The 15,155-nt window shown below is 41.2% G+C and overlaps 1 long non-coding RNA gene across 2 annotated transcripts in view; it reads right to left on the reverse strand.

Moving 5' to 3' along the window:
- Positions 1–14,553, reverse strand: part of LOC139263054 (uncharacterized) — a 78,960-nt gene extending 64,407 nt beyond the window's left edge. For both annotated transcript variants that reach the window (XR_011593032.1, XR_011593031.1), the window contains exon 1: positions 14,326–14,553. This is a non-coding gene — a long non-coding RNA (uncharacterized lncRNA). The remainder of the gene's footprint in view (positions 1–14,325) is intronic.
- Positions 14,554–15,155: the final 602 nt, after the last annotated feature.

A 15,155-nucleotide genomic window follows, 5' to 3' on the forward strand; every position in this document is an offset into this window, starting at 1 on the left:
TTTAATAAAATTGGAAAAGAACAACTGCTCTTTATTTAACCTTTTGAGCGAGTGATATATGTTTTGGACAGTCTAGGTTCAGGGACAGGACTCAAAAGCACCTTCAGAGTATAGGGGTAAGGTCCTATAGGGCTGACTTTCCACTCTTGCCAGGTGGTAATTCCGGGTTCAGGCCATTTAGATTGGCCCAACATACCCCAGGTATAGGCCCACCCCGTGACAAGGCCTTGAATCTAGAAATGGGGTTGGAAATCGACCACAGCCACAGTCCAGAGAAGCCTGCAGGAAGCAGAAATTGCTGCTAGTTCTGAGGCCGACTAGCTACTGTCCAAAGACAGCAACTAGACGGCCTCCAGCCTGACTTTTCTTAGTGACAATGGGATAAAGGTGGCATGTAATTTTTGGGCTCATCATGGTCTTGCTGCCTTCCCCTCTGCTCCTTAGAGGGCTGGATGCCCGGCCCAAGACCCACTATTTCTGGACACCAAGGGAAATGCCTGGAGACATCATTCACAACTGATTTGCATAGCTTCTGAATGCTCCTGCTGCTGCAGAGGTTCTGGGTGTTTACCCTATTTCTCTCATCTTCCTGTGCAATGCATGTCCTGCAGCCAAAATGGTGAATGGCTGACCTGCTTACCTCGTTTGGTTCTCAGCCTGAGAGGGGCACAGGATTACCCTCTCCCTTCCCTATGGGGAGATGTCTAACCTTTATTTTCTGCCTTTTAAGCAGTGTTTCTGAGATTGGCAACTCAGTTGCATTTGGGATCAAATTTACTTATTTCTTTTCGCTTCCCTCACTTCACCACCACCCCCCCTCCCCCGCCCCCTCCCCCCACCAAACTCCTGTACTGCCAATTATTAATGCTCTATCATGCAACGAGAGTTTCTGCCTGCTACAAGAAAACAACTTGTATTTATATAATGCCTTTAATTTAGTAAAATGTCCCAAGACGCTTCACAGGAGTATTATAAGACAAAAAAAAGAATGACTAATCAGTTGCTCTGTTGGGGTGTCTGGAAACTTCTAAAAGGTATACTTTACACAAACCGTTTGCTACTTTTGTTTTAAAAATAGAAACCTTTTTCTTTACTTGCAGTCAAACCTCCGTTGTTTTGACTCCAATTATTTAACATCCTAGTTTGGCTAAATGAGTTTGCTAATTTTGTCATAAGTCTGCAGATGTCAAAGAGTTGTAGAGCTGCAATTATCGCCTGTGAATGTAGTACCCAAATGTAGTACAGCAGGTGATCGGGAAAACCAATGGGGATGGAGTATAAAAGCAGGGAAGTCTTGCTACAGCTATATAGGGTATTGGTGGGGCCACACCCTGGAATACTGTGTGCAGTTTTGGTTTCCATATTTACGAAAGGATATACTTGCTTTGGAGGCAGTTCAGAGAAGGTTCACTAGGTTGATTCAGGGGATGAGGGGGTTGACTTATGAGGAAAGGTTGAATAAGTCGGGCCTCTACTCATTGGAATTCAGAAGAATGAGAGGTGATCTTATCGAAACGTATAAGATTATGAGGGGGCTTGACAAGGTGGATGCAGAGAGGATGTTTCCACTGAAAGCGGAGACTAGAACTAGGGGACATAATCTTTAGAATAAAGGGCCGCCCATTTAAAAATGAGATGAAGAGGAATTTCTTCTCCTGAGGGTTGTAAATCTGTGGAATTTGCTACCTCAGAGAAGTGGAAGCTGGGACATTGAATAAATTTAAGACAGAAATAGACAGTTTCTTAAATGATACGGGGATAAGGGAAGCGGGTGGGGAAGTGGAGCTGAGTCCATGATCAGATCAGTCATGATCTTGTTGAATGGCGGAGCAGGCTCGAGGGGTCATACTGCCTACTCCTATTCCTATTTCTTATGTTCTTATGAACTCAAACTCAACAAACGTACTAATCTGGGCCGAGCATTAGTCAACTTGTATTCAAGAGATTTTTTTTTAATAAAATATGTTTTCAGGCAGATTGTGACCTTGAAGCAGCCAGCAAATATCCTTCCTAAAAACTCTTAGTTGCAAGGTTTCTGTGGCCAAAGAGGAGGAGATAAATTCATTGGTCCCATACTCCTGGCAGACAGCTGCACTTAGAGAGCGTGGCTCAGAGATAGGGCTATAAAAATTCTCTTGAACCATCCTATCTTCGAATGCGGCTCCATGCTGCCAGTGCAGGGATTGTTGAATTTACTCATGCACCTGTTGCAATATAAACTTCTGAAATTTTGGGGTGGATTTTAACTCTACGTCCTGGCAGAAACCGAGCAGTTAGGCAGTTAAAATTGACCAGGTGACTTACCCATTGTGTCACACCACAATCCCGCTGCCTTTAATTTTAATCTGCTCCTCTGAGTAGGCATCAAAGGTATCTACCTAAAGCCAGCAGTGTCCGCTTTAAATATGTAGATCAGGGTCTTATTATTATAACCACTGTGGCTTTCCCGCTAGATGAAGGTAAGCGAGAAGGGGATTGGAAGCAGAGAGACCATTTGTAAGTTTATCACTTTCCTTTGTGAGGCGACCTACTGTGAGATCCCCCCACCCAGCCTTTCCTCTGGAGCCCTGGTCCCCACACTTACCCGGGTGATGGCGGGTAGTCAAGGGCCACCCAAATTTCCATAGATTGACATTCTCTAGTCAGCCAGCAGCACATTAATGAGGCCAGGTGGTTAAAATCCCCATGGCCTCATTCTGTTACAAATTGGCACGAATCTAACTGAAAGCAATGGATTCCCACTCGAAACCCACTGGCAGTTAAAGTACCTTTCAGTTTGATTTAGAATTGTGTATTTTGATCGGGAAGCTTGGAGAAGGCAGATGTGATGAATGGCAGAGGTACATTGTGTTGCTGATTAAATCATGTAAACTCTTATACTATAAAGCTACTAAGATGTACAGTGCATCAGAACACTATTGTGTAGCACTACAGAGCAGAAGGACTTGGATTTCAGCTGACCCTTTCTCCTCCTCCCCACTCCCCACTCTGCTCAGTTCCTGATCTGGGCTGCACCAAGCAAAGAGACATTGAGTGGCGGCTACGACATCTTACTACGTAGGGACAGAAACTAGGAGAGGGGTGGCTTACACTTTCCAGAAGCTGGTGAAAGAGTAAATTGGTGGAGGTTTTGGCACCAGAAGTTAGGGCTGAAAAAACCATTGGTGAATGAATAAATACCATCAAGAAAAAATTGTTTTTAAAAGAAAATATTGTGGGTAAAATACTTCATCAAACATTGGGCCTGAATTCACGCTCCCTACGGGCATGTACAAGGTGCGCACATGCCCATGGGGTCCCTGCAAGTTCAGGGTTTAGGTATGCAAAGCGCATGCACCTAAACCCGGCACTTGCATCGCATCCGAAACTAAAAGGCCTCCGTGGATAGAGAGTAGAGCTATTTGCCCATCTCCTGCCCAGCGAATGTCCTTCAAATTCTTACGACTGATAAAAGCAGGCATAAAGCCTGTTTTTATCAGCATAAGACTTTTAAAGAGCAGAAAAATACATTAAAAAAATAATTTAAACATTTTAATTCCTGTTAAATAAGGTAAGTTTATTTTTAGACCCTTTAAAACATGTACATTTATTTTTCAAAAAATAAGATTTTAGTTTTAAATAATTAATTAAATTCCATTGTTATTAATTTGAAATATGTGATTTTTTTTTGTGGTTATTTTCATTGTTTCTGCGTTTTTGAGGGTATTCCCATTCATACTTAGGTTGGTTCCATACCTACTCTGATAGGTTGGGCCGGCCCATGTGATCCCAGTGATGTGTACAAAACCCATACACTCCTGGGATACGTGTGCCTCTACGAAAGCCGTTGCATAGAGGCCCTGGGACCACACATCTCCAAATTCCGGGACCACCGGGTACTTTCGTATACATTTTTGTGGTCGTTGGCATCGCGGGAAGCCTCCGACCATAATTTCTGGGCCATTATTTTTCCCTTCCGAAATGTATCCTTCCTCTCCTGAAGGTGCTGACTCTTACTAGGTTAGGTATGGTTCCACGGGCATCGGTGGCTCACCGCTACCTCACTCAAGCACCCATTTTTTTGTGTGAGCCTAGATGTCGGTGTCAGCCTCTGAGTCAGAAGGTTGTGGGTTCAAGTTCCATTCCAGAGACTTGAGCACATAATCTAGTGAACGACTGCATTCTCAGAGCGATCTTTTGCATGAGACATTACATCAACACCCCAATCTGCCCTCACGGTAGATATAAAAGATAGTGTGACACTATTCGAAAAAGAGCAGGGGCGACCTGGCCAACATTTATCTCTCAATCAACACCATGAAAAACAGATTATGTGGTCCTTATCTCATTGCTGCATCTGGGACCTTGCTGTGTGCAAATTGGTTGCCACTGTTCCCCAAAGTGACTACATTTCAAAAAAACTCTGTTGGCTGTGAAGTGCTTTGGGACTTCCTGAGGATGTGAAAGGCTACATAAATGCAATTTTTTTCTTCATTCTTTTAGATGTTGGCTGTCTATTCAACTGTGGAAGGCAGCACAGTCATGCCTAATCCTCTCCTCCATGACTCAAACACTTGGATTTTCAGGCAATGAATGTGAAAATCTACATATATCAAAAGTTTTATCATTGCAGCAATTGTTTTGACATGAGGCCCGTACGATTAAAAGATTCCATTGATCACCTTTTAAGTGGTGTTCACTGAACCTTGGTCCCCAAGTAAAATTCAATCTGTTGTTAAACGTAGACTTTTAAGAACTAGCTAAATGCAAAGCTGTCAACCTAGGAAAATGCCTGGGGTGTAATTTATGATCGACAAGAGTACGCGATGCTTCAACAAAGGTCAGATTTCATAGAAAAATAACTGAGACTTGATCAGCCTACCTAAACCGCAAACTAGAAATTAAGCATTGTTCAGACAGATCTTACACTTACCCTCGAGTCAATAGGATGCTTATACAGAGGCAGCATAGAGAACACATGAAAGCAGTATTCTGTCAGTAGACCAGAGAATTTGCAACATTGTGATAGCAGTTACAGCACTGGCAATGTCTCCTTAGTGACCTGCACTTTGACTTCCTTGTTTGTGATTTCATTTGAACTCTCCAATTAGGTTACAGCCTTTAACTCACTCCCAATTTTTCATATTCAACATGTGAACCCCTCAATTAGATTTCAGCCAACAGCTCACTACTGGCTATCCATTATTCTATGTACAACTCTCCAAGCTCCTCCAATTAGATTACTGTCTTGTGACTGTTCCCATTCGTATTGTAAGTTAGATGGAGAATGTTAGGTGGCTGTAATTAAGTGGTTTGGGTGAACATATTTGTGTCTATCCTCAGTTAGCATGCAAACATTGTGAACTCACCCAGGTACCAAGCTATTTTCCCGCCATACAGGGATGAGAGATGTTGAAATTTTATTTTACAGATTATAAATTGAAAGGAAATAGCCCTGAGTACTACAGACACAAGCACACAAGTTCGCAATCTGGCACTCTCTCTCTTCCTCTCTCTCACTTTCTTTCTCTTTCTCTGTTTCTCTTTCTTTCCCCCTCCATTTTTGGATAAACAAGGTATGTGATGGGATCCACATGTAATCCTGAGGTTCCCCCACAATGACTTCTTCAGGGAAGGAAAGAAAGTCACGAAGACAGTCACCCATGCTGGTCTTGTACCCAGCACACAGTTGCTTAGAAAGTGGCACTGGTAGAGACCTGAGGAATGTAGGAATGAATCACACCCTTATTGGGGTGCAGGCCATGGAGCATGGCAGGGTGAGCATCAAAAGAAAATGTTACAGGAACTGTGCTATAAAAACTGAAAATGCTGGAAATACTCAGGTCAGGCAGAATCTATGGAGAGAGAAACAGAGTTAACATTTCAGGTCGATGACCTTTCATCAGAACAGACCTAAAACGCTAACTCTGTTTCTCTCTCCACAGATGCTGCCTGATCTGAGTATTTCCAGCATTTTCTGTTTTTATTTCAGATTTCCAGCATCTGCAATATTTTGGTTTTGTAAGAGCTGTGCTATATTATGGTTCATTCCGACATTATAACACTGACTACATGTCAAAAAATACTTAATTCTTACATTACAACAGTCACGAGACTCCTAAAACAAGTGCTCTGTGCGGAACTCCTTCACGGCAAACGAGCCAAAGGTGGACAGTGGAAACGTTACAAGGACACCCTCAAAGCCTCTCTGATAAAGTGCGACATCCCCATTGACACCTGGGAGTCCCTGGCCAAAGACCACCCTAAGTGGAAAAAGTGCATCCGGGAGGGCGCTGAGCACCTCGAGTCTCAACGCCGAGAGCATGCAGAAATCAAGCGCAGGCAGCGGAAAGAGCATGCGGCAAACCAGTCCCACCCACCCCTTCCCTCAAAGACTATCTGTCCCACCTGTGAGAGTCTGTGGCTCTCGTATTGGACTGTACTGCCACCAAAGAACTCACTTCAGGAGTGGAAGCAAGTCTTCCTCGATTCCAAGGGACTGCCCATGATGATGACAACAGTGACTACACTTCAAAAAGTACATCATTGACTGTACTTTGGGATGTCCGGTGGTCGTGAAAGGCGCTATATGAATGCAAGGCTGTCTTCTTTTGTTCATGCTTTGTTCACAGAGTGAAATCGTTTTTTTTCATTCATTCATGGGATGTAGGTGTCGCTGACAAGGCCAGGATTTATTACTCATCCATAATTGCCCTCAAGAAGCTGGTGGTTTTCTTGAACTGCTTCATTCAGTGCTACAAAAGCAAAATACTGCGGATGCTGGGTCATCAACCTGAAACGTTAACTCAGCTTTCTCTCCACAGATGCTGCCTGACCTGCTGAGATTTCCAGCATTTTCCGTTTTCTCCACAGTGCTGTTAGGGAGACAGTTCCAGGATTTTGACTCAGCGGTGATGAAGGAACGGCGATATATTTCCAAGTCAGGATGGTGTGTAACTTGTCACTTTTTTGTTTCATCACATACTGTTTTAACTTTTCAATAACTTTAACCTTGTAACAACAACATACATAATATGCGCTTGAAACTTTACAATGTCCTCCCTAGACTGCTCATAAACAGCGACTTAGGTTAACTATTGAAGACAAAACTCAAAGGGCCGAATGGCCTACTCCTGCACCTATTTTCTATGTTTAAATGACTGATTCTCTAGGGTTTATTAGAGTTCATATATAAATTGTTACCGGCACCAAAAAACTTTACTGAAGCCTGGCTTTAACTAACGAGTGTCAAAATGCAATCGTCAGTTGAAATGGTTTCATTTGTCTCTTAGTGGTGTTCCTGCCCGTTTCATCATTGCAGATTTTTGCAAGTAATTCTGTATTTAAGCGAGCGATGAGTATGTATTGAATCTGTGCCAATGGGTTATATTTCACTTTATGTGGAATAAAGAAATGAATGAAACTATGTTTGGTTTAACTGTAGCTAAATATACATCATGTGTAAGTAACATAATATATTTCATGTAAATTGCAAATGAAGAGAAAAAGATTTGCCGAACCCCTGTGATGTAGATGGAGTTCTTTTAGAGTGAACAGTCCCCCCTCCCCCACCCCCATCCCCCATCCCCTTAGGTGCAGTGCTAAGCTGTATGGATTTGAAGATCCCAGCTTTGATTTTTAGTTAACTAATCTGATTCAGAGCAGCAATCAGGATGCTGAAAATGTCTTTGGTATCCCTGGTGTAAGGAGAAGAAGAGCTAACAGTCATGGTTCCTGTTCCTCATCACTGTCTCATTTCATGTTTAAGCCATCTTCTATTAGAAAAGTGCAAACATGTGGGCACCACGGTGGTGAGGACTGGATCATGCTGGGCTTTGACGCCACCCATTGCCAAATAGTCTGCAGACTCATCGATGGAGAATGGCCGCAGTGGCTATATACCAAAGGCACTATTGCAACCATACACCATCATGAGCCAACACCGTCAAGGAAAACAGAGAGAACATTGGCACAGAAAATGAATAGTCAGTTATTCTTGGATACCTATAAGATATTCAAAGGAAACAATTTACTGACACAAATGACTAAGCATTTCACAGTTATATTGTTGCCATGGTACATGGGAGAAAGGGAAATATTCTTGAGATAATTGTTAAACATGTATTCATAATTGAGGAGCTGATACTTCTAAAGCTTTTCTGTAGTAACATGAAACATTTATTGTTACAAAAATGTGAGCGGGTTAAGTCAGGATTTCTCATTCTCCAGGTAGAATAACATTGATGTTAATGTTGGAAACTCTCATTAGATAGGCCGTAAATATGATTACATTTATTTCTTTTCAGTGTTGATCTTTTATTTGCAGGAAAAAATGCAAATATTCCTTCCAAAATACAGTCCATATCATTGAAAATAAGTACTGTAGTGTGGTGGTTATGTTGCTGGACTAGTAATCCAGAGGCTCGAGTTAATAATCCAGAGAACATGGCAGTGTGAGAAGTTGAATTCAGCTTTTTTTTAAAAAGCTGGAATAAAAAGCAAAGTAACCATGAAGCTGTTGGTTTGTTGTAACAAATCCAATTGCGCACTCCTCTCCTTTAGGGAAGGAAACCTGCCATCCTTACCCGGTCTGGCCTATGTGTGACTCTAGTCCCACACCAAAGTGTTTGGGGGAGAAATTAGTCTACTTTGCGCCTCCCGTTAGCACATCCGGAGGGGCAGTAACAGGGTGCTAAGGGGTGCCTCACCAGGCGCGGCAAAATCACCAACACCCACGAACTTTCCTGTTGGGTTAGCGCTGGCGCTAAAACTTACCGCCTCGATCTCTTGCGGCCCATAGATCGTGACATTATCCAGTGTGCAGCGCCCTGTTACTGCCCCGGATGTAAATTTTGCTTCCCCTGCCGCCCCCCCCCCCCCCCCCCCCCGCAGCATTGCCGGGGTTCAACAACAGCAGTTGCAGGAGGCATTGTCATTTCGGCTGCCGCTTCAGGAGTGCTAATTAAAGGCAGTGGTGGTCAGGTAGGGCAACGTAGCATTTTGATTTTGTTCCAGCCCACGATTGATCAGCCCTGCACTCTCTTGGAGTGCTTGGGGCTGCTATGTGCATATCGCAGGTGCCATGCCCAACATCCACAACCTTAGGCTTCAATGACCGCAGTATTATCCCTTCCCTTTAAGGGATGGAAAGAGCCTGTAAAACTGACAGCACTACACGGAACATTGCTCAGCGCTCTGCCGCTACCACCCTTCTCACTCCCTTTAGCGCTCTAAGGGATGTGGTTGCCCTCGATTTAGCGCTCCACTTCCCTCTTGGAACACTAAAGCGGAAGTTCCCGTCAGAATCAATTGTATAGCGCCCGGCAACACTATTGCGCTCCTTCAAAAGTTATCGCCCCAAACAGGGCACTAGGCAATTTCTAGCCCAACAATAAATACTGGCCTCGCCAAAAATGAATTAAAAAAAATATTCCCAATGCCCTAAGATTAAGTGTATTTAACAGTAACTAACCTGAAAAATTGGAAGATCTGTGCTGTTTTGTTTTTAGTAAAAGTAATATTAAAAAGGGAAGTGTAATGATGGCTGCAGTAAGGCTTCATAGGTAGATGGCTCCATTTTCTTGAAGCCTTTCATGTTCTCATGATGCCATGAGATAAAGGCAGGTAACGTGGAGCAGACATTTTGTGATCTAAGGCCAGGGAAGTCTTTCACAATGGGTTTTTCTGGTTTTGAGATTTGGCTTTAGATAATCTATAATGCCAGATATAAAATAGAATGAGAAAAAAAGTGGGAATGCTGGAAATCTGAAATAAAAACAGAAAATGCTGAAAATGCATGTTAGATCAGTTAAAATCTGTAAAGTGAAAAGACAGATTGCAATATTTCTGATTACACACTCAAAATATTAACCTGTCTTTTCTCTTCACAGATACTGCTTTTCTGTTTCCATAGCCGATGGGATGGGTACATACCAGTCCCCTATTGTGAAAAGGGGTAACTGTTCTTCTTAACGTTTAAGAACATAAGAATTAGGAGCAGGAGTAGGCCATACGGCCCCTCGAGCCTGCTCCGCCATTCAAAAAGATCATGGCTGATCTTCGACATCAACTCCACTTTCCCACTCGATCCCCATATCTTTTGATTCCCTATGGAAGAGGTACTGATTTGCCCTCGGATAAATATAGCCCATGCAATTGTGCCACGTTAAAACAACGATAGAATGAATTGCAAGAGTTTGGCTGCGTAACTCACACACTCATTGAGTTGCTCATTTGTTTGTGATAAATATAATGGGGTAGATTTTCAACACACCACCCGGGCAATGGAAATGAGAATTAAGCGGTTTCTATAACAAACAGCTAATCCAAAACGCCCGAGTGGCAAATTAGAAATCCACCCCAACAATCTATCTGTTTGGCTTTGATGTGTTAATAAGTATTTTATCGGTGGACTGCAGTAACATTATCCAATGTGTGACAGTAACATTGTTAATTATTCTTGAAAAATAAATCAAATGTATCTAATGTAGAGAATTAGTGATGGGGATTCTTAGTAAGGTTGATGTAGCCAGGAAAATGTTTCTACCACAGACCTCTAGCATTGGCTAAATATGTCTAAAACTGTACAAAGTGTGCTCAAAAAGGACATATTAATCTCAGTTTGCTGCAGTTCATAGTCTGTAATTGTTACAGTCAGGGGCTACTTTGTTTTATTTCTCAACTGTTGAGATAACAGTTTAAATGGATAATTTTTACAATATTTTGTGACTAATATACTTTCAGTATAAAGATGTTGAAATGATTTAAATAGCAACTATGTGATTTGTGTGTCGTTAACACCATATTGTAGCCAATAAAGACATTTAAGCGCAAATTGATTGTGAATGAATTAAAAAAAATACCAAATAGTTTTGTTTTCAATGCTGACCCACGAAACAGCTTCCAACTCTAGCAACAGAAACCTTTTCTTTTAAATTGTGTCAATTTTGTGTAACTCATTTCAATGAAATATTTTACAGTAACTGACAACAAAAATCAATTTTTTTTGAAGTGGTACCTCCTTAAATGTCTGATGCTGATGAAACAGTAGTGAAGTTGCTCTCCCTGTTCTACATGCACAATAACAATTTTACAATAGAGCCCAAACTTTCTCCTTTTAAAATAAAGGCGATATGCCTGTTTTTCTGTGTAATTAATACCCTAATGATATTTTGGAACACATAACTTTTCAAAAGGGAAATTGCTGAGAATGCAATTTTGTTAGCGGGTCATTAATTACATAGAAAAATAGGGGGAAAGAAGTGAATTTAAGGCCCATTGCCTTCATTGATATGTAATTGCTTGATTACCTACACCCTGTGCTTTTTACCATTTGGTCTACCTAGACTGCGTACTTCATCCACTCAAGACGTTTGGGTAGCTTGCCTCCAGGCTGCTATCTACCAGTGCGGCTCTGAAGCCGTCAATATAAGAGACATGACAGTGGTCCCAGGATAATTCACACACCACTTTCTTTTACTCCTTCCCAGTGGGCAGTGTGCAGCATATGTTTATTCTTCATTTGTACATGGCAGGAACTCTGTAATTAGTGCTGAGATTCTCAGAATTGTGGACTCAGTTCTGTAAATCCTGTCTTCCTCATTTCATGCTAGCTACCAACATAAAATGGTGTTGGTGTAAAATTCCTTGGAAATGCTACTGCTTTTGAGGAAGGGCTAGTAGCAGTAACTTACACTGGTGGAATTTTGGGGCGAGGCAATTAGAAAATTAGCAATCTTCTGTTATTCAAATGAGTCCAAATTTACTTTTTGGGAGTAATAAAATGATACATTTGGGGAAGCTATTAAAATACATTATTCCTAATGAAATTCTATTTTTTTGAAATGAGATCAAATGTTCTTATTTTATATTCATATATAGAATGGTTACAGCACAGTAGGAGGCCATTTGGCCCATTGAGCCCGTGCTCAAGAGCACGTCAACTAGTCCCAATCCCCCACCCTTTTCCCGTAGCCCTGCAAAATACATGTATATATCAATATAAAATATCTAAAAATGTAGATGTCGCGAGATAGCTGGTCAGTTATATAGCTGAATATTGCAAATAAAATCAAGGCAATGAACTTTTCGTTTTACCAAGGCTGACTGCATGAATTGCCCCTCTCTCAAAGCAGTTGAACAGTGCTAACATTGCTGTCTGTTTGTTGTAAACGCTCTATTTAGTCTTGACAATGTTTCGTGCCGAAGTGCAAGCATTAAAATTGAGCAATTTTGGGTGTAGGAACAAACTCACAAATGCCATGACCACTGGGCTCGATCTGTGGCATGTGTGGTGTGAGGACTGGTTACAAAACAGATATTCTCGAGACACGAGGTGAAGTGTGACATTGAGTGATTGCTGTGAACTCAAAATAAGAATCATACATACATTGGGCCCAAGTTTCCACAGGATAAAAAACGGGCGCCCCTCCGAGCAGGGCGCCCGTTTTTCGCGCCTAAAACGGCGCCAGAAAAAAAACGCGCTATTCTCGAGCGCTTTGCAGCTCCTTGTCTGTTTGGCGTGGCGCCCAGGGGGGCAGAGCCTACACTCGCGCCGATTTTGTAAGTGGGAGGGGGCGGGTACTATTTAAATTAGTTTTTTTCCTGCCGGCAACGCTGCGCGTGCGCGTTGGAGCGTTCGCGCACGCGCAGTGTGAAGGAAACATTGGCACTCGGCCATTTTTGTAGTTCTTTGTAGCTGTTTAATTTTTGAACATTTTTTAATAAAAGCACATTGCCATCAGCACATCAGCACTGAGGCTATCCTTCTCACTGTCTCCTTCCCCTCCCCACCCTCCACGGCAACAAACCACTGTCTCCTTCCCCTCCCTTCCCTCCACGGCAACAAACGCCGGTTTCCTCCCCCTCCCTCCCCTCCGCGGCAACAAATGGCGATTTCCTTCCCCACCCACCACGGGAACGAACGATGGCTGAAGCACTTTCACACAGGTAGGAAGATGGTTTATTTAATCTTTTCTTTGCTTATAAATGTTTATTCAGGTTGAATTTATTTGTATAATATTTGTAGAAGTATAAATAAGGATTGATTGTAGAATTTAATGACTTCCCTTCCCCCCGCCCTCCCCCCCCACCTCGTTCTGGACGCCTAATTTGTAACCTGCGCCTGATTTTTTTATGTGTAGAACAGGTTTTTTCAGTTCTACAAAAATCTTCACTTGCTCCATTCTAACTTAGTTTGGAGTACGTTTTCACTGTGGAAACTTTGAAATCAGGCGTCAGTGGCCGGACACGCCCCCTTTTGAAGAAAAAATTCTGTTCCAAAGTAGAACTGTTCTACCTGACTAGAACTGCAGAAAAAAAAATGTGGAGAATTGCAATTTCTAAGATAGTCCGTTCTCCACCAGTTGCTCCTAAAAATCAGGCGCAAATCATGTGGAAACTTGGGCCCATTGTGTTAAATGTGGTTCAGTTGTCAAAACAGGGAGTTAAAATCTTGGGATTGTATGTGTTTTTAAAATGTGTTCCCATCAAATTTTTTAATGTTTTTTGTTCATTTCTATGTTGGACTACAGGACAGTAAATGGTAATCCTTTAAACAGCATTATTAATTGTTTCTTTAAATAGAAGCTCTACTGTGCATCAGCTATAATTCTCATCTTGTAGAAATATTAAAATGGAGCAAACTGTAAAATGTTAGATCTCATTCCTCAAATTATATTTTTAATCCTTTAAATAGGAATATGCTGCAATGATAAAAGATTTATTTGTATGAATTGATTTTCTGTTACTAAATTAATATTGTGTTCAAACCATTCATAGTCACACTAAGTACCATTTGCTACCAAACATATTAAAATATAAAATCTATAGTCAAGGGTCTGACATTGTTGGCCTGGTTTTCCTTTGCTATTGTATGAGTTTCAACAAGCCTATAAGCTATGACACGTTACATGTGATTTCCAAATATTTGTTACATTAATAGAACTGTACATACATGGAACTAGTTATAACACAAGAATCATATGGAAACAATCTTGAAATATTCCGATCCAAAAGTTAATTGAAGATTTCAACAAACACACTTTAACATAATTTTTAAAACATAAACACTTTGCGGCAAATTGAATCCTTGTAACTTATTTCTGAATATTAAGTTATAGCATTTTTGAGTTGAAAGATTTACTGACCTGATAGCATCTAGATAACGACTTACACTAGTGCAATTTTCAATTATTTATTTTGATTATTTTAGTAGTTTCTCAACCTATTCAGAAATTTATGGAAATGTTTGTTTTTTTCCGAAAATACATTTAAAGATAATTGGTATTAATTAACTGACTTGCCAGTCTTGATCCTGCTTAGTATATGTAAAAAATATCAAATTACCTTGCTGCTTTTCCAGCTCCAAGACTTTTAACGACAACGGGTCTCACAGTTCCTGTCTGCGCCTTGAACATAATGTCTGCGCCTCTTTCATTTTTCCTGCTTCATCTTCATCTGTGAAACTGACTCAGGATGATTGAGCAGTTTCTCCACCCCCATAGTCACCCATTACATATCATTTTCTAGCCGGTACATGAAATGACTGCACCTTGTGTTTTCATTTACTGAACACCTACATTGAACATGATACGTGGCCAGTTCGTAAACATTTAGGTATATAAAGGAAAATTTGCTACTAATTTGCATAAGCGTGGATTCCATTCACACGTCTTGAGGCATTTTTAGCTGTGGGAAGTTCCCCTTATATCCCAGCTCGTTTAAAACTCATGACATGATACCAGACCAATGTCCCTTTGGTTGAACTGCTTATATATTACAACAAGAGAAACATCTCATTCGTTTGCATGAGGCTTATTTTTATTACAAATTAGGAGTAAAGTTCTTTGAAAAGAAAACTAGAAAATGGAGTTAGAATTTCTTTTGAAAAGTGTTAGATCAGGCATAAATTCTGAGAAAACCCCAGCACTGCACCTAAAAAGGAAGTAATGGTCGATGACTTGATACTTCAGCTTCCTGTCTGTAAACTCCGTGGGTAGATTCGGGGAAATCCTGAAAACATTATCACTGGAACTGATTAGTTCAGGCACTTTTTAAACAAGAACTATAGTTTCAGTCGAAACCTTTTTCTTGTTCTGGAACATAGTAATGGAGTAAGGGTACCCTGATAATTAGCAGAAGTGCCCAGAGAGATTTAAAAAAAACATATTACCGTG

This window comes from Pristiophorus japonicus, chromosome 4 (assembly GCF_044704955.1).
Source record: "Pristiophorus japonicus isolate sPriJap1 chromosome 4, sPriJap1.hap1, whole genome shotgun sequence".
NCBI lineage: Eukaryota > Metazoa > Chordata > Chondrichthyes > Pristiophoridae > Pristiophorus > Pristiophorus japonicus.